Here is a 20,260-nt window from a genome sequence, read left to right on the forward strand (position 1 = left end):
TCCCTCCCCCTCCCCATCATTTGTTTTGCTCTGTGTGGACATCGCACCTCTACTTCTAGTTGTTATATCAAACAAAATGCCCAGTTGCCTCGACTCACGCCCAGATGAACAGACCGCCCGTCGCACCTCTGTTTTGCTTGTTCTATTATTTACAATACTCGTAATGAAACTCTTATCACATGGTAGACTATAAATGGATGCACGAAAAATATTAAAAAAAAGATGGGTGCAACACAAGTACTTCCCAGGAGGTCACCCATCCTAATACTACTTTCTCCCAAGCACATATAACTGCAGAGTTCTGATCGGATCCGGTGCATTAGTGCTGGTATGATCGCACCTGTTTGATTCCGCACTACAAATACATACACTCCTTCTCCTTCCCTCCCCCCTTCTATCATTATTTTCCTTGTGCATGCACACTACACCTCTCATTCTCCTTTTAATATCAAGTAAAATGCCTTGGTGCCATGACTCATATTTGCGAATAAACCAGTGGACCATAGTTCTAGTCGCGCGTAACGTCGAACGACCCATCTGTAAAAAAATGGGTGCAACACGAGTACTTCCCAAGAGGTCACCCATCCTAGTACTACTCGCGCCCAAGCACACATAACTGCGGAGTTTTGATGTGATCTGGTGAATTAGTGATGGTATAATGGCACTTGTTTCATTACCCGCTGCAAATGCATACACTTCTTCTCCTTCCCTCCCCCCTCCCGTCATTTGTTTCCTTCTGCGTGCATACTGCATCTCTCCTTTTCGTTCTAATATCAAGTAAAATGCCCCGGCGCCATGACTCACATCTGCAAATAAACCAGCCGACCATAATTCTAGTCACGCGTAACGATGAACGACCCATCTATAAAAAAATGGGTGCAACACGAGGACTTCTTAGAAGGTCATCTATTCTAGTACTACTCTCGCTAAAACACACTTAACTACGGAGTTCTGATGGGATCCAGTGCATTAGTGCTGGTATGATCGCACCTGTTTTATTCCGCGCTGCAAATACATACACTCATTCTCCTTCCCACCCCCCTCACATCATTTATTTCCATGTGCGTGCACACTGCACCTCTACTTCTCGTTCTAATATAAAGTAAAATGCCCTGGTGCCTTAGCTAACATTTGCGAATAAACCAGCCAAACATAGTTCCAGTCGCACGTAACGTTGAAAGCCCCATCTGAAAAAAATTTGTGCAGCAGGAGTACTTCCTAGAAGGCCACCCATCCTAGTATTACTCTCGCACAAGCACACTTAACTGCGAAGTTCTTATGGGATCCGGAGCATTAGTGCTAGTTTGATTGCACCTATCTGATTCTACACTGCAAATACATACACTCTTTCTCTTTCCCTCCCCCCTTCCGTCATTTGTTTCATTGTGCGTGCACACTGCACATCTCCTTCTCGTTCTAATATCAAGAAAAACGCTCCGGTATCTCACATTTGCGAATAAACCAGCGGATCATAGTTCCAGTCACGCGTAACGTCGAACGACCCATCTGCAAAAAAATAGGTGCAACACGAGGACTTGCATGGAGGTCACCACTCCTAGTACTACACTCGCCCAAGCACACTTAACTGCGGAGTTCTTATGGGATCCAGTGAATTAGTAATGGTCTAATGGCACCTGTTTCATTCCGCGCTGTAAATACATACACTACTTCTCCTTCCCTCCCCCCTCCCGTCATTTGTTTCCTTGTGCGTGAACACTGCACCTCTCCTTCTCGTTATAATATCAAGTCAAATGCTCCAGCGTCGTTACTCACATTTGCGAATAAACCAGCGAACCATAGTTCCAGTCGCGCGTAACGTCGAACAACCCATCTGTAAAAAAATTAGTGCAACACAAGGGTTCCCAGAAGGTCACTCTTCCTAGTACTACTCTCACCGAAGCACACTTAACAGCAGAGTTCTGACGGGATCCAATGAATTAGTGATGGTATAATTGCACCTGTTTCATGTTGCGCTTCAAATACATACATTTCTTCTCCTTCCCTCCCCCCTCTTGTCATTTGTTTCCTTGTGCGTGCACACTGCACCTCTCTTTCTCGTTCTAATATCAAGTAAAATGCTCTGTCATCATGACTCACATTTGCGAATAAACCAACGGACCCTAGTTCCAGTCACGCGTAGCGTCAAACTCCCCATATGAAAAAAATAGGTGCAACACTAGGACTTCCCAAGAGGCCAGCACTCCTAGTACTACACTCGCCCAAACACAGTTAACTGCGGAGTTCTGATGGGATCCGATGAATTAGTGATGGTATAATGGCAAATGTCTCCTTCTGCGCTGTAAATACCTACACTCCTTTTCCTTCTCTCCCCCCTCCTGTCATTTATTTACTTGTGGGTGCACATTGCACCTCTTCTTCTCGTTCTAATATCAAATAAAATGCTCTAGCGCCTGACTCACATTTGCGAATAAAGAAGCAGAGCATAGTTCTAGTCGCGCGAAATGTCGAACACCCCATCTGAAAAAAATAGGTGCAACACGAGGACTTCCTAGGAGGTCACCACTCCAAATACTACACTTGCCCAAAGACCATTTAACTGCGGAGTTCTGATGGGATCCGGTGAATTAGTGATGGTATAATGGAACCTGTTTCATTCTGCGCTGTAATTACATACACTATTTCTCCTTCTCTCCCCCCTTCCGTCATTTGTTTCCTTGTGCATGCACACTACACCTCTTCTTCTCGTTCTAATATCAAGTAAAAAACCCCGGTGCTATGACTAACATTTACGAATAAACTAGTGGACCATAATTCCAGTTGTGTGTAATGTCGAGTGACCCATCTGCAAAAAAATGGGTGCAACACGATTACTTCCGAGGAGGTCACCCATCCTAGTACTACTCTCGCCCAAACAAACTTAAATGTGGATTTCTGATGGGATCCGGTGCATTAGTGCTGGTATGATCGCACTTGTTTCATTCCGCACTTCAAATACATACACTCCTTCTAATTCCCTCCCCCCTCCCGTCATTTGTTTCCTTGTGCATGCATACTGCAGCCCTCCTTCTTGTTCTAATATTAAGTAAAATGCCCCGGCACCTTGACTCACATTTACAAATAAACCAGTGGATCATAGTTCCAATCGCGCATAACGTCGAACAACCCATCTGCAAAAAAATGGGTGCAACACGAGGACTTCGAAGGAGGTCAGCCATCCTAGTACTACTATTCCTCAAGCACACTTAACTGTGGAGTTCTGACGGGATCCAGTGAATTAGTGCTGGTATGATCGCACCTGTTTCATTCTGCATTGCAAATACATAAACTCCTTCTCCTTCCCTCCCCCTTCCCCTCATTTGTTACCTTGGGCGTGCACACTGCACCTCTAATTCTCCTTCTAATATCATGTAAAATACCCCAGCGCCGTGACTCACATTTGCGAATAAACCAGCGGACCATAATTCCAGTCGCGCGTAATCTCGAACGACCCATCTATAAAAGAATAGGTGAAACATGAGGACTTTCCAAGAGGTCACCCATCCTAGTACTACTCTCGCCCAAGCACACTTAACTGCAGAGTTCTGATGGGATCTGGTGAATTAGTGATGGTATAATGGCATCTATTTCATTCCGCGCTGCAAATACATACACTCCTTCTCTTTCCCTCCCCCCTTCCGTCATTTGTTTCTATATTCTTGCACACTACACCTCTCCTTCTCGTTCTAATATCAAGTAAAACACTCCGGTGTCGTCACTCACATTTGCGAATAAACCAGCGGACCATAGTTCAAGTCGTGCGTAACGTCGAACGACCCATCTGCAAAAAAATAGGTGTAACACGAGGACTTCCCAAGAGGTCATCACTCCTAGTACTACACATTTAACTACGGAGTTCTGATGGGATCTTGTGAATTAGTGATGGTATAATGGCACCTGTTTCATTATGCACTGCAAATAAATACACTCCTTCTCCTTCCCTCCCCCCTCCTGTCATTTGTTTCCTTCTGCGTGCACACTGCACCTCTCATTCTCGTTCTAATATCAAGTAAAATACTTCGGCATCGTGACTCACATTTGTGAATAAACCAGCAAACCATAGTTCCACTCGCGCGTAATGTCGAACGACCCATCTGTAAAAAGATAGGCGCATTACGAGGACTTCCCAAGAGGTCACCAATCCTAGTACTACTCTCATCTAAGCACACTTAACTGCGGAGTTTAGATAGGATTTGGTGCATTAGTGCTGGTATGATGGCACCTATTTTATTATGTACAATAAATACATACACTTCTTCTCTTTCCCTCCCCCCTTCCGTCATTTGTTTTCTTGTGCGTGCACACTACACCTCTACTTCTCGTTCTAATATCAAGTAAAATGCCCCGGAGCTGTGACTCACATTTACGTATAAACCAGCGAACCATAGTTCCAGTCGCGCGTAATGTAGAATGCCCCATTTGAAAAAAATAGGTGCAACACAAGGACTTCCCAAGAGGTCACCACTCCTAGTACTAAACTCGCCCAAACACATTTAACTGCGGAGTTCTGATGGGATCCAATTAATTAGTAATGGTCTAATGGCACCTGTTTCATTCCGTGCTGCAAATACATACACTCATTGTCCTTCCCTCCCCCCTCCCATCATTTGTTTCTGCACACTGCTCCTCTCTTTCTCATTCTAATATCAAGTAAAATGCTCTGGCGCTGTGACTTACATTTGCGAATAAACCAGCGGACCATAGTTCCAGTCGCGCGTAACGTCGAACGACCCATTTGTAAAAAAATTGGTGCAACACGAGGATTCCTAGAAAGATACCCATCCTAGTACTACTCTCGCCCAAGCACACTTAATTGCGGAGTTCTGACGAGATCCAGTGAATTAGTGATGGTATAAATGCATCTATTTCATTCTGTGCTGCAAATACATACACTCTATCTCCTTCTCTCCCCCCCTCTTGTAATTTGTTTTCTTGTGCATGCACACTGCACCTCTCCTTCTCGTTCTAATAAACAGTAAAATACTCTGTCGTCGTGACTCACATTTACGAATAAACCAGCGGACCATAGTTCCAGTCACACGTAATGTCGAACGCCCCATCTAAAAAAAATAGGTGCAACACTAGGACTTCCCAAGAGGCCACCACTGCTAGTACTACACTCGCCCAAACAAAGTTAACTACAGAATTCTGATGGGATCCGGTGCATTAGTGATGGTATAATGGCACATGTTTCATTCTGCGATGTAAATACCTATACTCCTTTTCCTTCCCTCCCCTCTCCCATAATTTATTTCCTTGTGGGTGCATATTGCATCTCTTTTCATTCTAATATCAAGTAAAATGCCCCGGCGCCATGACACACATTTACGAATAAACAAGCATAGCATAGTTCCAGTTGCGCGAAACGTTGAACGCCCCATCTGAAAAAAATAGGTTCAACACGAGAACTTCCCAGGAGGTAACCACTCCTAGTACTACACTCACCCAAGCACATTTAACTGCAGAGTTCTGATGGGATCCGGTGAATTAGTGATGGTATAATAGAACCTATTTCATTCTGCGCTGCAATTACATACACCCTTTCTCCTTTTCTCCCCCCTCCAGTCATTTGTTTCCTTGTGCGTGCACGCTACACCTCTGCTTCTCGTTCTAATATCAAGTAAAATGCTCCGGCGCCGTGACTCACATTTATGAATAAACCAGCGAACCATAGTTCCAGTCGGATGTAACGTTGAGCAACCCATCTACAAAAAAATAGGTATAACACGCGTACTTCCGAGGAGGTCACCCATCCTAGAACTACTCTCGCCCAAGCAAACTTAAATGCAGAGTTCTGATTGGATCCGGTGCATTAGTGATGGTATGATCACACCTTTTTTATTCTGCTCTGCAAATACATACACTCCTTCTCATTCCCTCCCCCCTACCGTCATTTGTTTCCTTGTGTGTGCACACTGCACCTCTCCTTCTCATTCTAATATCTATTAAAATGCCCCCACGCCGTGACTCGCATTTGCGTATAAACCAACAGACTATAGCTCCAGTCGCGCGTAACGTCAAACAATCCATCTGAAAAAAATGGGTGCAACACGAGTACTTCCCACGAGGTCACCAATCCTAGTACTACTCTCGCCCAAACACACTTAACAAGAGAGTTCTAAAGGGATCCGGTGCATTAGTGCTGGTATGATCGCACCTTTTTTATTCTGCGCAGCACATACATACACTCCTTCTCCTTCCCTCCCCCCTCCCATCATTTGTTTCCTGGTGTGTGCACACTGCACCACTTTTTCTCGTTCTAATATCAAGTAAAATGCCCCCGCGCCGTGACTCACATTTGCGAATAAACCAGTGGACCATAGTTCAGGTTGTGCGTAACATCGAACGACAAATTTGTAAAAAAATGGCTGAAACACGAGGACTTCCCAAGAGGTCACCCATCCTAGTACTACTCTCGCCCAAGCACACTTAACTGTGGAGTTTTGATGGGATCCGGTGAATTATTGATGGTATAATGGCATCTGTTTCATTCTGCGCTGCAAATACACACACTCCTTCTCTTTCCCTCCCCCCTTCCGTCATTTGTTTCCTTGTGCGTGCATACTGCACCTCTCCTTCTCGTTATAATATCAAGTAAGACGTTCCGATGTCGTCACTCACATTTGCGAATAAACCAGCGGAACATAGTTCCAGTCGTGCGTAATGTCGAACGACCCATCTGTGAAAAAATGGGCGCAACACGGGGACTTCCCAGGAGGTCACAACTCCTAGTACTACACTCGCCCAAACACATTTAACTGCGGAGTTCTAATGGGATCCGGTGAATTAGTGATGGTATAATGGCACCTGTTTCATTCTGTGCTGCAAATACATACACTCCTTCTCCTTCCCTCCCCCCTCCCGTCATTTGTTTCTTTGTGCGTGCACACTGCACCTCTGCTTCTCGTTCTAATATCAAGTAAAATGTCTCGGTGCCGTGACTCACATTTGCAAATAAACCTGTGGACCATAGTTCCAGTCGTGCTTAATGTCGAATACCCCATCTGAAAAAAATAGGTGCAACACGAGGACTTCCTAGGAGGTCACCCATTCTAGTACTACTCTCGCCCAATAACACTTAACTACGGAGTTCTAACAGGATTCGGTGCATTAGTGCTAGTATAATGGCACCTGTGTCATTCTGCGTTGCAAATACATACACTCCTTCTCCTTCCCTCCCCCCTCAAGTCATTTGTTTCATTGTGCGTAGACACTGCACCTCTCCTTCTTGTTCTAATATCGAGTAAAATGCTCCGGCACCGTGACTCACATTTACGAATAAATCAGCGGACCATAGTTTCAGTCGCGCGTACTGTCGAAGGACCCATCTGTGAAAAAATGGGTGAAATACGAGGACTTCCTAGGAGGTCACCCATCTTAGTACCACTCTCGCCCAAGCACACTTAACTCCAGAGTTCTGATTTGATCCGGTGAATTAGTGATGTTATGATCGCAAATGTTTCATTCTGCACTGCAAATATATACACTCCTTCTCCTTCCATCCCCCCTCCCGTCATTTGTTTCCTTATGTATGCACACTGCAACTCTCCTTCTCGTTATAATATCAAGTAAAATGACCCTACGCCATGACTCACATTTGCAAATAAACCAGCGGACCATAGTTCCAGTCGCGCGTAACGTCGAACGACCCATCTGTAAAAAAATAGTTGCAATACTAGGACTTTCCAGGAGGTCACCCATCCTAGTACTACTCTCGCCCAAGCACACTTAAATGTGGAGTTCTGATGGGATCCAGTGCATTAGTGCTGGTATGATCGCACCTGTTTCATTATGCGCTATAAATAAATACACACCTTCTTCTTCCCTCCCCCCTCCCGTCATTTGTTTCCTTGTGCGAGCACACTGCACATCTACTTCTCGTTATAATATTAAGTAAAATGCATCGGTACCATGACTCTCATTTGCGAATAAACCAGCAGACTATAGTTCCAGTCGCGCGTAACATCGAACGACCCATCTGTAAAAAAATTGGTGCGACACGAGTACTTCCCAATAGGTGCATCCCAATACTACTCTCACCCAAGCACACTTAACTTCAGAGTTCTGATGGGATGCGGTGAATTGTTGATGGTATAATGGCACCTGTTTCATTCAGCGCTACAAATACATACACTCCTTTTTCTTCTCTCCCCCCTCCCGGCATTTGTTTCCTTGTGTGTGCACACTGCACCTCTGCTTCTCGTTTTAATATCAAGTAAAATGCCTCGGCACCGTCACTCACATTTGTGAATAAACCAGCGGAACATAGTTCGAGTCGCACTTAACATCGAGCGACCCATCTGCAAAAAAATAGATGCAACATGAGTACTTCCGAGGAGGTCACACATCCTAGTACTACTCTCGCCCAAGCAGATTTAAATGCGGAGTTCTAATGGGATCCGGTGAATTAGTGTTGGTATGATCGCACATGACTCGGCGCCATGACTCATATTTGCGAATAAACCAGTGGACTATAGTTCCAACCGCGCGTAACGTCAAACTCCCCATCTGAAAAAAATAGGTGGAACATAAGGACTTCCCAAGAGGACACCACTGCTTCTCGTTTTTTGTTGTTCTACTATGTAATATGCTCGCAGACACTCTTATCACGTCATGGGCTTTAATTAAATGCGTGAAAAGTATTAAACAAAATGCCTTGGCGCCGTTACTCACATTTACGAATGAACCGGTGAACCGTCGCTCCAGTCCCGTGTAATGTTTAACGCCGAGTCTGAGAAAAGAAGGATGTAACACGAGCGATGAGAGCTTCCCAGGAGGTAACCCATCCTAGTACTATTCTCGCCCAAGCACGCATAACTGCAGAGTTCTGATTGGATCCGGTGAATGAATGCTGGTATGATCACACCCTTTCTTGTTTGCGCCGCAAATACATATGCCCCTTCTACTTTCCTCTCCCCTTCTATCATTTGATTCACTGTGCGCGCACCTCGTTCTTTTTTGTTTTATTATGTAAGGTACTCGCAATGACACTCTTATCACGTGATTGGTTTTAATTGAATGTGCAAAAAATATTAAGCAAAATGCCTAGGCGGACCGTCGCTCCGGTCCCGCATAACATTTAACCTCCCATCTGTAGAAAGAAGGGTGCAACACGAGCACTTCCCAAGAGGTCACCCATCCTAGTACTACTCTCGCCCAAGCACGCTTGACTGCAGAGTTCTGATGGGATCCGTTGAACTAGTGCTGGTATGATCGCACCCCTTCTAATTTGCGGCGCAAAGACATATACCACTTCTCCTTCCCTCTCCCTTCCCGTTATTTGTTTCGTTGTGCACGCAACTCATCTCTGCTTCTAGTTCTAATATCGAGTGAAATGCCCTGGCACCTCGACTCATGCCCATATGAACGGATCGCCTGCCACACCTCAATTTTCGTTGTTCTACTATTTAAGATGCTCGCAATGACACTCTCATCACGTGATGGGCTTTAATTGAATGCACGAAAAGTATTAAACAAAATGCCTCGCACCGTGACTCACGTTTACGAATGAACAGGCGGACCGTCGCTCCAGTCTCGCGTAACATTTAATGCCCCGTCTGTAAAAAAAAAGGTGCAACACCAGTGCTTCCTAAGAGGTAACACATCGTAGAACTACTCTCACCCAAGCACGCTTAACTGCAGAGTTCTGATGGATCTCGTGAACTAGTGCTGGTATGATCGCACCCCTTCTAATTTGTGCCGCAAAGACATATATCCCTTCTTCTTCCCTCTCCCTTCCCGTCATTTGTTTCGCTGTGTGAGCAATGCACCTCTACTTCTAGTTCTAATATCGAGTGAAATGTCCCGGTGCCTCACCTCATGTCTATATGAACGGAACACCCGCCACACCTCCTTTTTTGTTGTTCTACTATGTAAGATGCTCATAATAATAATTTTATCACGTAGTGGGTTATAATTGAATGCACGAATAGTATTAAGCAAAATGCTTCGGCGCCGTGACTCATGTTTGCGAATTAACCGGCGACTGTGGCTCTAGTCCCGTGTAATGCCCCCATATGAAAAAAGAAAGGTGCAACATGCGAACTTCCTAGGAGATCACCCATCCTAGTACTACTCTCGCCCAAACACGATTAACTACGAAGTTCGATGGGATCAGATGAATTAGTGCTGGTATGATCAAACCCCTTCCATTCTGTACTGCAAATACATATACCACTTCTCCTTCCCTCTCCCATCTCATCATTTATTTTGTTGTGCAGGCACACCGCACCTCTATTTCTAGTTCTAATATCAAGCAAAATGCCAAGGCATCTCGACTCATGCCCAGATGAACAGACCGCCCGCCACAACTCTATTTTCATTGTTCTACTATGTAAGATAATTGTAATGACATTCTTATCTCGTGATGGACTATAAATGAATGCATGAAAAATCTGGCGCCATGACTCATGCCGGCGGACTATGGCTCCTCTTGTGCATAACGTTTAACACCCCATCCGTAAAAAGACGAGCGCAACACGAAAACTACCCAAAAGATCACCCATCCTAGTACTACTCTCGCAGAAAGAACGCTAAACTATGGAGTTCGATAGGATCTGGTGCATTAGTGCTAGTATGATCGCACCTCTTATATTTTGCACTACAAATGCATATACCCCTTCTCCCGCCCTCCCCCTTTGTTATTTGTTTCGCTATGCACGAACACCACACCTCTGCTTATAGTTCTAATATAGAGCAAAATGCTCCGGCGCCTCGACTCATGCCCAGATGAACGGACTACCCCCTGCACCTCTTTTTGTTATTCTACTATGTAAGATGCTCGTAATGACACTCTTATCACGTGGCGAACTATAAATGAATGCACGAAAAATATTAAGAAAAATGTCTTGGCGTTACGACTCACTCCGAGGGATAATGGCTTTGAACGCGCACAATGTTTAACGTCCCGTCAGCAAAAAACGAGTGGAACATGAGAACTTTCCAAGATGTCACCCATCCTAGTACTACTTCCGCCCAAGCACACTTAACTACGAAATTCGATGGGATTCAGTGCATTAGTGTAGGTATGATTGCACCCCTTCTATTCCACGCTGCAAGTACATATACCCCTTCTCCTTTCCTCACCCCTCCCATCATTTGTTTCGTTTTACACACACACCACACATATGTTTCTAGTTCTAACATCAAGCGAAATACCCCGGCACCTCGACTCACGCCCAGATGAATGGATCGCTCGCCTTACCTTATTTTTCATTGTTATACTATGTAAGATACTCATAATGACACTCTTATCACGTGGTGGACTATAAATGAATACACGAAAAATATTAAGCAAAATTTTCAAGCCTCGTGACTCACACCGGCAGACTGTGGCTCCGATTGCACTTAACATTTAACACCCCATCTAAAAAAAATGGGTTCAACACGAGAACTTTCCAGGAGGTCACCCATCCTAGAACTAATCTTACCCAAGCACGCTTGACTATAGAGTTCTGATGGGATCCTGTGCATTAGTGTTTGTATGATCGCAACTGTCCCATTCCCAACTGCAAATACATATAGCCCTTCTCCTTCCCTCCCCCTTCCCATCATTTATTTCGCTGTGGGGGCATACCGCATCTTTGCTTCTAGTTCTAATATAGAGCGAAATGCCATGTTGCTTCAACTCACGCCTAGAAGAACAGAGACCCCTTGCACCTCTTTTTTCGTTGTTCTACTGTGTAAAACTCTCGTAATGAGACTCGTATCACGTGGTGGACTACAAATAAGTGCACATAAAATATTAAGCAAAATGTTTTAACGTCGCTACTCATGTCGGCGGACTGTGGCTCCGATTGTGCATAACATTTGACACCCCATCTGCAAAAAGACAGGTACAACAAGAGAACTTCTCAGGAGGTCACCCATCCTAGTACTACTATCGCCCAAGCACACTTAACTACGGAGTTCAATGGGATCCGGTGTATTAAAGCTAGTATGATTGCACCCTTTCCATTCCGCACTTCAAATGCATATACCCTTCCTCCTTCCCTCCCCCAACCTGTCATTTTTTTCGCTGTGCGCGCACACCGCACCTCTGTTTATAGTTCTAATATCAAGCGAAATGCTCGACATCTCGATTCATGCCAGAAGAAAGGACTGCCCGTCGTACCTCATTTTTCTTTATTCTACTATGTAAGATGCTCGTAATGACACTCTTATCACGTGGTAGACTATAAATGAATGTACGAAAAAATAGTAAACAAAATTTTCTGGCGACGCGACTCATGCCAGCGGATTGTGGCTCCGATCACATGTATCATTTTCTGCCCCGTTTGTAAAAAAATAGTTCAACACGAGGACTTCTCAGGAGGTTACCGATCCTAGTACTACTCTCGCCCAAGCATGCTTAACTGCATAGTTCGATGGGATCCGGTGCATTAGTGCTGATATGACCGCACCCCTTCCATTTCACATTGCAAATACATATACACCTTCTCCTTTCCTCCCCTCTCCTATCATTTTTTTGGCTGTGCGCGCACACTGCATCTCTGTTTCTAGTTCTAATATCAAGAAAAATGCCCAAGCGCCTCGACTTTTGCCCAGATTAAAAGACCACCCGCGACACCTTTTTTTTTCATTGTTCTACTATGTAAGACGCTCGTAAGGACTCTCTTATCACGTGGTGGACTATAAATGTGTGCACAAAAAAAAAGTAAGCAAAATGCCCCGGCGCAGTGACTCACGCCGGCAAATGAACTAGCAGACTATGGCTCTAATCGTGCGTAACGTTTGATGCCTTGTCCTCAAAAAGACGTGTGCAACACAAGCACTTCCCAGGAGGTCACTCATCCTAGTACTACTCTCGCCCAAACACACTTAACTGCAGATTATGATGGGATTCGATGCATTAGTGTTAGTATGATCCCACCCGTCCTATTCCTCACTTCAAATACATATACCCCTTCTCTTTCCCTCCCCCCCTCCCATCATTTGTTTCATTCTGTGTGGACACCGCACCTCTACTTCTAGTTGTAATATCAAACAAAATGCCCCGTTGTCTCGACTCACGCCGAGATAAACGGACCGCCCACCGCACCTCTGTTTTGTTTGTTCTATTATTTACGATGCTCATAATGACACTTTTGTCACGTGGTGGACTATAAATGGATGCACGAAGAATATTAAGAAAAAGACGGGTGCAACACGAGAACTTCCCAAAGGTCACCCATCCTAGTAATACTCTCGCCCAAACACACTTAACTGCAGAGTTTTAATGAGATTCGGTGCATTAGTGCTAGTATGATCGCACATGTTTCATTCTGCAATGCAAATACATACACTCATTCTCCTTCTCTCCTTCCTCCCGTCATTTGTTTCCATGTGCGTGCACATTGCACCTTTCCTTCTCGTTCTAATATCAAGTAAAATGCCCCGGCGCCGTGACTCACATTTGTGAAAAAACAAGCGGACCATAGTTGCAGTCGTGCGTAATGTCAAACAATTCATCTACAAAAAAATGGGTGCAACACAAGTACTTTCCAGGAGGTCACCACTTCTAGTACTACAAACGCCCAAGCATATTTAACTCTGGAGCTCTTATGGGATCCAGTGCATTAGTGCTGGTATGATCGCACTTGTTTGCTTCTGCGCTGCAAATACATACACTCATTCTCCTTCCCTCCTCCCTCCTGTAATTTGTTTCCTTGTGCGTGTACACTGCACCTCTCCTTCTCGTTCTAATATCAAGTAAAATGCCTCGGTGCCGTGACTCACATTTGCGAATAAACTAGCGGACTATAGTTCCAGTCGTGCACAACGTCGAACTACCTATCTGCAAAAACATGGGTGCAACACGAGTACTTCCCAAGAGGTCACCCATCCTAGTACTACTCTCGCCCAAGCACACTTAAATGCGGAGTTCTGATGGGATCCGGTGCATTAGTGCTAGTATGATCACACCTGTTTCATTCAGCACTGCAAATACATACACTCCTTCTCCTTTCCTCCCCTCTTTTCTCATTTATTTCCTTGTGTGTGCACACTACACCTTTGCTTCTCGTTCTAATATCAAGTAAAATGCCTCGGCGCCGTGATTCACATTTATGAATAAAACAGCAGACTATAGTTCTACTTGCGTGTAACGTCGAACAACCCATCTGCAAAAAAATAGGTGCAACACGAGGACTTCCCAAGAGGTCAACCATCCTAGTACTACTCTCTCCCAAGCACACTTAACTACGGAGTTTTGATGGGATCCGGTGCATTAGTGCTGGTATGATCGCATCCTTTTCATTATGCGCTACAAATACATACACTCCTTCTCCTTCTCTCTCCCCTCCCGTCATTTGTTTCCTTGTGCGTGCACACTGCACCTCTCTTTCTCGTTCTAATATCAAGTAAAATGCCCCGACGTCGTATTGCAAATAAACCAGCGAACCATAGTTCCAATCGTTCGTAACATCGAACGACCCATCTCGACTCATGCCCATATGAACGGATGACCCGCCACCTCTCATTTTTTGTTGTTCTACTAGTTTAAGATGCTCGCAATGACACTCTCATAACGTGATGGGCTATAATTGAATGCTAGAAAAATATTAAAAAAAATGCTTAGGTGCCGTGACTCACATTTGCAAATGAACTGGCGGACCATCGCTCTGGTCCAGTTGAATGTTTAACGCTCCGTCTGCAAAAAGAAGGGTGCAACACGAGAACTTCCCGGGAGATAACCCATCCTAGTACTAGTCTCGCCCAAGCACGCTTAACAATGGAGTTCAGATGCGATCCGGTGAACTAGTGCTGTTATGATCGCACCCGTTCTAGTTAACGCCGTAAGTACATATACCCCTTCTCCTTCCATCTCCCCTCCCATCATTTGGTTCACTGTGTGTGCACCTCACCTCTGTATCTAGTTCTAATATCAAGCGAAATACTCCGGGGCCTCGACCTGTGCCCATATGAACGGATAGCACCGCACCTCATTTTTTTTTGTTCTATTATGTAATATGCTCGCAGACACTCTTATCACGTGAGGGGCTTTAATTGAATGCACGAAAAATATTAAACAAAATACTCCGGCGCCGTGACTCACGTTTGCGAATGAACCGGTGGAACGTTGCTCCAGTCCCGCATAACGTTTAACGCCCAATCTGAAAAAAGAAGGATGCAACACGAGAGCTGAGAGCTTCCCAGGAGGTAACCCATCCTAGTACTACTCTTGCCAAAGCACGCATAACTGTAGAGTTCTGATGGAATCCGGTGAACTAGTGCTGGTATGATCGCACCTTTTCTTGTCTGCGCTGCAGATACATATGCCCCTTCTCCTTCCCTCTCCCCTCCCGTCATTTGATTCGCTGTGCATGCACCTCACTTCTTCTTCTAGTTTCAATGTTATGCGAAATGCCCCAACGCCTTGACTCATGCCCATATGAACGGATCGCCCACCGCACCTCATTTTTTGTTGTTATATTATATAAGGTGCTCGCAATGACACTCTTATCATGTGATTAGTTTTAATTGAATGTGCAAAAAATATTAAGCAAAATGCCCCGACGGACCGTCGCTCTTGTCCCGTGTAACATTTAACGCCCCATCTGTAGAAAGAAGGGTGGAACACGAGCACTTCCCAGAAGGTCACACATCCTAGTACTACTCTCGCCCAAGAACGCTTGATTGCAGAGTTCTGATGGGATCCGGTTAACTAGTACTGGTATGATCACAATCGTAGTGGTTTGTGCCGCAAATACATTTACCCCTTCCCCTTCCCTCTTCCTTCCCATATTTATTTCGCTGTGGGCGCAACTCACCTCTGCTTCTAGTTCTAATATCGAGCGAAATGCCCCGGCGCCTAGACTCATGTCTATATGAAACACCCGTCGCACCTTCTTTTTTATTGTTCTACTATGTAAGATGCTCGCAATGACACTCTCAACATGTGATGGGCTTTAATTGAATGCATGAAAAATATTAAGCAAAATGTGCCAGCGCTGTGACTCACGTTTGTGAATGAACCACCGGACCGTCGCTCTGGTCCCGCGTTACATTTAATACCCCATCTACAAAAAGAAGGGTGCAATATGAATACTTCCCAAGAGGTCACCCATCCTACTACTACTCTTGCTCAAGCACGCTTGACTGTGGAGTTCTGATGGGATCCGGTGAACTAGTGCTGGTATGATCGCACCCCTTCTAATTTGTGCCGCAAAGACATACACCACTTCTCCTTCCCTCTCCCTTCCTGTCATTTGTTTCCTTGTGCGCACAACTCATCTTTGCTTCTAGTTCTAATATCTAGTGAAATGCCCTGGCACCTCGACTCATGCCCATATGAACGGATCGCCCGCCGCACCTCAATTTTAGTTGTTCTACTATTTAAGATGCTCGCAATGACACTCTCATCACGTGATGGGCTTTAATTGAATCCACAAAAAATAATAAGGAAAATGCCCCGGCACCGTGACTCACGTTTGCGAATGAACAGGTGGACTATCAGTCCAGTCCTGGGTAAGATTTAACACCCCGTCTGCAAAAAAAAAGGGTGCAACACGAGTGTTTCCCAAGAGGTCACCCATCGTAGAACTACTCTCGCTGAAGCACGCTTAACTGTAGGTTCTGATGGATCCCGTGAACTAGTGCCGGTATGATCGCACCCCTTCTAATTTGTGCCGCAAAGACATATATCCCTTCTCCTTCCCTCTCCCTTCCCGTCATTTGTTTCGCTTTGCCTACAACGCACCTCTGTTTCTAGTTCTAATATCGAGCGAAATGCCCCGGTGCCTCGACTCATGTCTACATGAACGAAACACCTGCTGCACCTCCTTTTTTGTTGTTCTACTATGTTTGATGCTCATAATAATAATCTTATCACGTGGTGGGCTATAATTGAATGCAGGAATAATATTAAGCAAAATGCTCCGGCGTCGTGGCTCACGTTTGCGAATTAACCGGCGACTGTCGCTCTAGTTCCGCATAACATTTAATGCCCCATCTAAAAAAAGAATGGTGCAACATGAGAACTTCCTAGGAGATCACCCATCCTAGTACTACTCTTGCCCAAACACGATTAACTACGAAGTTCAATGGGATCTGATGCATTACTGCTGGTATGATCGCACCCCTTCCATTCCGCGCTACAAATACATACACCACTTCTCCTTCCCTCTCCCCTCTCATCATTTATTTTGTTGTGCGCGCACACCGCACCTCTATTTCTAGTTTAATATCAAGCAAAATGCCAAGGCATCTCGACTCATGCTCAGATGAACAGACCGCCTGCCACAACTTTATTTTCATTGTTCTACTATGTAAGATAATTGTAATGATATTCTTATCTCGTGATGGACTATAAATGAATGCATGAAAAATATAAAGCAAAATATCCCAAAAAAAGACGGGTGGAACACGAGGACTTCGCAAGAGGTCACCCATCCTAATACTGCTTTCACCAGAGCACGCTTAACTGCAGAGTTCGACAGGATCCGATGCATTAGTGTTGGTATGATCGCACCCCTTCTATTTTGTGCTGCAAATACATAGACCCCTTCTCCTTCCCTCCCCCCTTCTGTCATTTGTTTCGCTGTGCATGCACACTACACCTCTGTTTCTAGTTCTAATATCAAGTGAAATGTCCGGGCACCTCGACTCATGCCTAGATAAACGGACCACCTATCGTACCTCGTTTTTCATTGTTTTACTATGTAAGATGCTCATAATGACACTCTTATCATGTGGTGGACTATAAATGAATGCACGAAAAATATTAAGCAAAATATTCTGGCGCCACGACTCATGCCGGCAGACTATGGCTCCTATTGCATAATGTTTAACACCCCATTTGTAAAAAGACAGGCGCAACACGAGGATTTCCCAAAAGATCACCCATCCTAGTACTACTCTCGCCAAAGCATGCTCAACTATGGAGTTCGATGGGATCCGGTGCATTAGTGATAGTATGATCGCACCTCTTCTATTTTGCGCTACAAATACATATACCCCTTCTCCCTCCCTCCCCCCTGTTATTTGTTTCGCTATGCACGAACACCGCACCTCTGCCTATAGTTCTAATATAGAGCAAAATGCTCTGGCGCCTTGACTCATGCCCAGATGAACGGACTACCCCCTGCACCTTATTTTTTGTTATTCTACTATGTAAGATGCTCGTAATGACACTCGTATTACGTGGTGAACTATAAATGAATGCACGAAAAATATTAAGAAAAATGTCTTGGCGTTGCGACTCACTCCGAGGGACAATGGCTTTCATCACGCATAATGTTTAACGTCCTGTCAGCAAAAAAAATGAGTGGAAGATGAGAACTTTCCAGGAGGTCACCCATCCTAGTACTACTTCTGCCCAAACACACTTAACTACAAAATTCGATGGGATCCAGTGCATTAGTGCAGGTATGATCGCACCCCTTCAATTCAACGCTGCAAATACATATACCCCTTCTCCTTCCCTCCCCCCTTTCGTCAATTGTTTCGTTGTGCGCACACACCACACCTTTGTTTTTAGTTCTAATATCAAGTGAAATACCCCGGCACCTCGACTCACGTCCAGATGAATGGATTGCCTGCCGTACCTCGTTTTTCATTGTTATACTATGTAAGATACTAGCAATGACACTCTTATCACGTGGTGAATTATAAATGAATGCACGAAAAATATTAAGCAAAATTTTCAGGCCCCGCGACTCAAACCGATAGATTGTGGCTCCAATCACACTTAACGTTTAACATCCCGTCTACAAAAAGATGGGTTCAACACGAGGACTTTCCAGGAGGTCACCCATCCTATAACTAATCTCACCCAAGCACGCTTGACCATAGAGTTCTGATGGGATCGTGTGCATTAGTGTTTGTATGATCGTAACTGTCTCATTGCCCACTGCAAATACATATAGCCCTTCTGCTTCCCTCCCCCCTCCCATCATTTATTTCGTTGTGCGGGCATACCACATCTTTGCTTCTAGTTCTAATATAGAGTGAAATGTCATGTTGCTTTGACTCACGCCCAGAAGAACGGAGGCCCGCTGCGCCTCTTTTTTCGTTGTTCTACTATGTAAGACTCTCATAATGAGACTCTTATCACGTGGTGTACTACAAATAAGTGCACGTAAAATATTAAGCAAAATGTTTCAACATCGCTACTCATGCCGGCGGACTGTGGCTCCGATCGCGCATAACGTTTGACGCTCCATCTGCAAAAAGACGGGTGCAACAAGAGAACTTCCCAAGAGGTCACCCATCCTAGTACTACTCTTGCTCAAGCACGCTTAACTACGGAGTTCGATGGGATTCGGTGTATTAATGCTAGTATGATTGCACCCCTTCCATTCCGCACTGCAAATACATATACCCCTTCTCCTTCCCTCCCCCCACCCGTCATTTTTTTCGCTGTGCGCGCACACCACACCTCTGTTTATAGTTCTAATATCAAGAAAAATGCCCTGACATCTCGACTCACGTCAGAAGAAATGACCGCCCACCGTACCTCATTTTTCTTTATTCTACTATGTAAGATGATCGTAATGACACTTTTATCACGTGGTAGACTATAAATGAATGCACGAAAAAATAGTAAGCAAAATTTTCTAGCGACGCGACTCATGTCAGCGGATTGTGGCTCCGATCACATGTATCATTTTACGCCCTGTTTGCAAAAAGATAGTGCAACATGAGGACTTATCATGAGGTTACCGATACTAGTACTACTCTCGCCCAAGCATGCTTAACTGCATAGTTTGATGGGAGCCGGTGCATTAGTGCTATTATGATCGCACCCCTTCCATTCTGCATTGCAAATACATATACCCCTTCTCCTTTCTTCCCCTCTCCCGTCATTTTTTTCACTGTGCGCACATACTGCATCTCTGTTTCTAGTTCTAATATCAAGCAAAATGCCCAAGTGCCTCGAATTATGCCTAGATTAAAGGACCACCCGCCACACCTTTTTTTTTCGTTGTTCTACTGTGTAAGATGCTTGTAATGACTATCACGTGGTGGACTATAAATGAGTGCACAAAAAAAAGTAAGCAAAATGCCCCGACGCGACGACTCACACCGACAAATGAACCAACGGACTATGGCTCCAGTCGCATGTAATGTTTGATGACCTGTCCGTAAAAAGACGGGAGCAACACAAGCACTTTCCAGAAGGTCACTCATCCTAGTACTACTCTCGCCCAAACACACTTAACTCCGAAGTTCTAATTTGATCTGATGAATTAGTGATGGTATGATCGCAAATGTTTTTTCTGCGCTGCAAATACATACACTCCTTCTCCTTCCCTCCCCTCTCCCGTCATTTCTTTCATTGTGC

At 44.7% G+C, this 20,260-nt stretch overlaps 17 pseudogenes; all 17 read right to left on the reverse strand.

The window, feature by feature from the left end:
• Positions 1-223: 223 nt before the first annotated feature.
• LOC148255449 (5S ribosomal RNA) lies at positions 224-342 on the reverse strand (annotated as a pseudogene).
• Positions 343-873: 531 nt separating this feature from the next.
• Positions 874-992, reverse strand: LOC148255450 (5S ribosomal RNA; annotated as a pseudogene).
• Positions 993-3,139: 2,147 nt separating this feature from the next.
• LOC148255451 (5S ribosomal RNA) lies at positions 3,140-3,258 on the reverse strand (annotated as a pseudogene).
• A 206-nt stretch (positions 3,259-3,464) lies between these two features.
• Positions 3,465-3,583, reverse strand: LOC148255452 (5S ribosomal RNA; annotated as a pseudogene).
• A 1,805-nt stretch (positions 3,584-5,388) lies between these two features.
• LOC148255453 (5S ribosomal RNA) lies at positions 5,389-5,507 on the reverse strand (annotated as a pseudogene).
• A 530-nt stretch (positions 5,508-6,037) lies between these two features.
• LOC148255454 (5S ribosomal RNA) lies at positions 6,038-6,156 on the reverse strand (annotated as a pseudogene).
• An 855-nt stretch (positions 6,157-7,011) lies between these two features.
• On the reverse strand, positions 7,012-7,130 carry LOC148255455 (5S ribosomal RNA; annotated as a pseudogene).
• A 531-nt stretch (positions 7,131-7,661) lies between these two features.
• LOC148255456 (5S ribosomal RNA) lies at positions 7,662-7,780 on the reverse strand (annotated as a pseudogene).
• A 1,319-nt stretch (positions 7,781-9,099) lies between these two features.
• LOC148255457 (5S ribosomal RNA) lies at positions 9,100-9,218 on the reverse strand (annotated as a pseudogene).
• Positions 9,219-11,828: 2,610 nt separating this feature from the next.
• LOC148255458 (5S ribosomal RNA) lies at positions 11,829-11,946 on the reverse strand (annotated as a pseudogene).
• Positions 11,947-13,782: 1,836 nt separating this feature from the next.
• Positions 13,783-13,901, reverse strand: LOC148255459 (5S ribosomal RNA; annotated as a pseudogene).
• Positions 13,902-14,107: 206 nt separating this feature from the next.
• LOC148255460 (5S ribosomal RNA) lies at positions 14,108-14,226 on the reverse strand (annotated as a pseudogene).
• A 411-nt stretch (positions 14,227-14,637) lies between these two features.
• Positions 14,638-14,756, reverse strand: LOC148255461 (5S ribosomal RNA; annotated as a pseudogene).
• A 788-nt stretch (positions 14,757-15,544) lies between these two features.
• LOC148255462 (5S ribosomal RNA) lies at positions 15,545-15,663 on the reverse strand (annotated as a pseudogene).
• A 343-nt stretch (positions 15,664-16,006) lies between these two features.
• On the reverse strand, positions 16,007-16,125 carry LOC148255463 (5S ribosomal RNA; annotated as a pseudogene).
• Positions 16,126-17,784: 1,659 nt separating this feature from the next.
• On the reverse strand, positions 17,785-17,902 carry LOC148255464 (5S ribosomal RNA; annotated as a pseudogene).
• A 1,248-nt stretch (positions 17,903-19,150) lies between these two features.
• Positions 19,151-19,268, reverse strand: LOC148255465 (5S ribosomal RNA; annotated as a pseudogene).
• Positions 19,269-20,260: the final 992 nt, after the last annotated feature.

Source organism: Carica papaya, chromosome 5, assembly GCF_054855325.1.
Source record: "Carica papaya isolate Zhongbai chromosome 5, ASM5485532v1, whole genome shotgun sequence".
NCBI lineage: Eukaryota > Viridiplantae > Streptophyta > Magnoliopsida > Brassicales > Caricaceae > Carica > Carica papaya.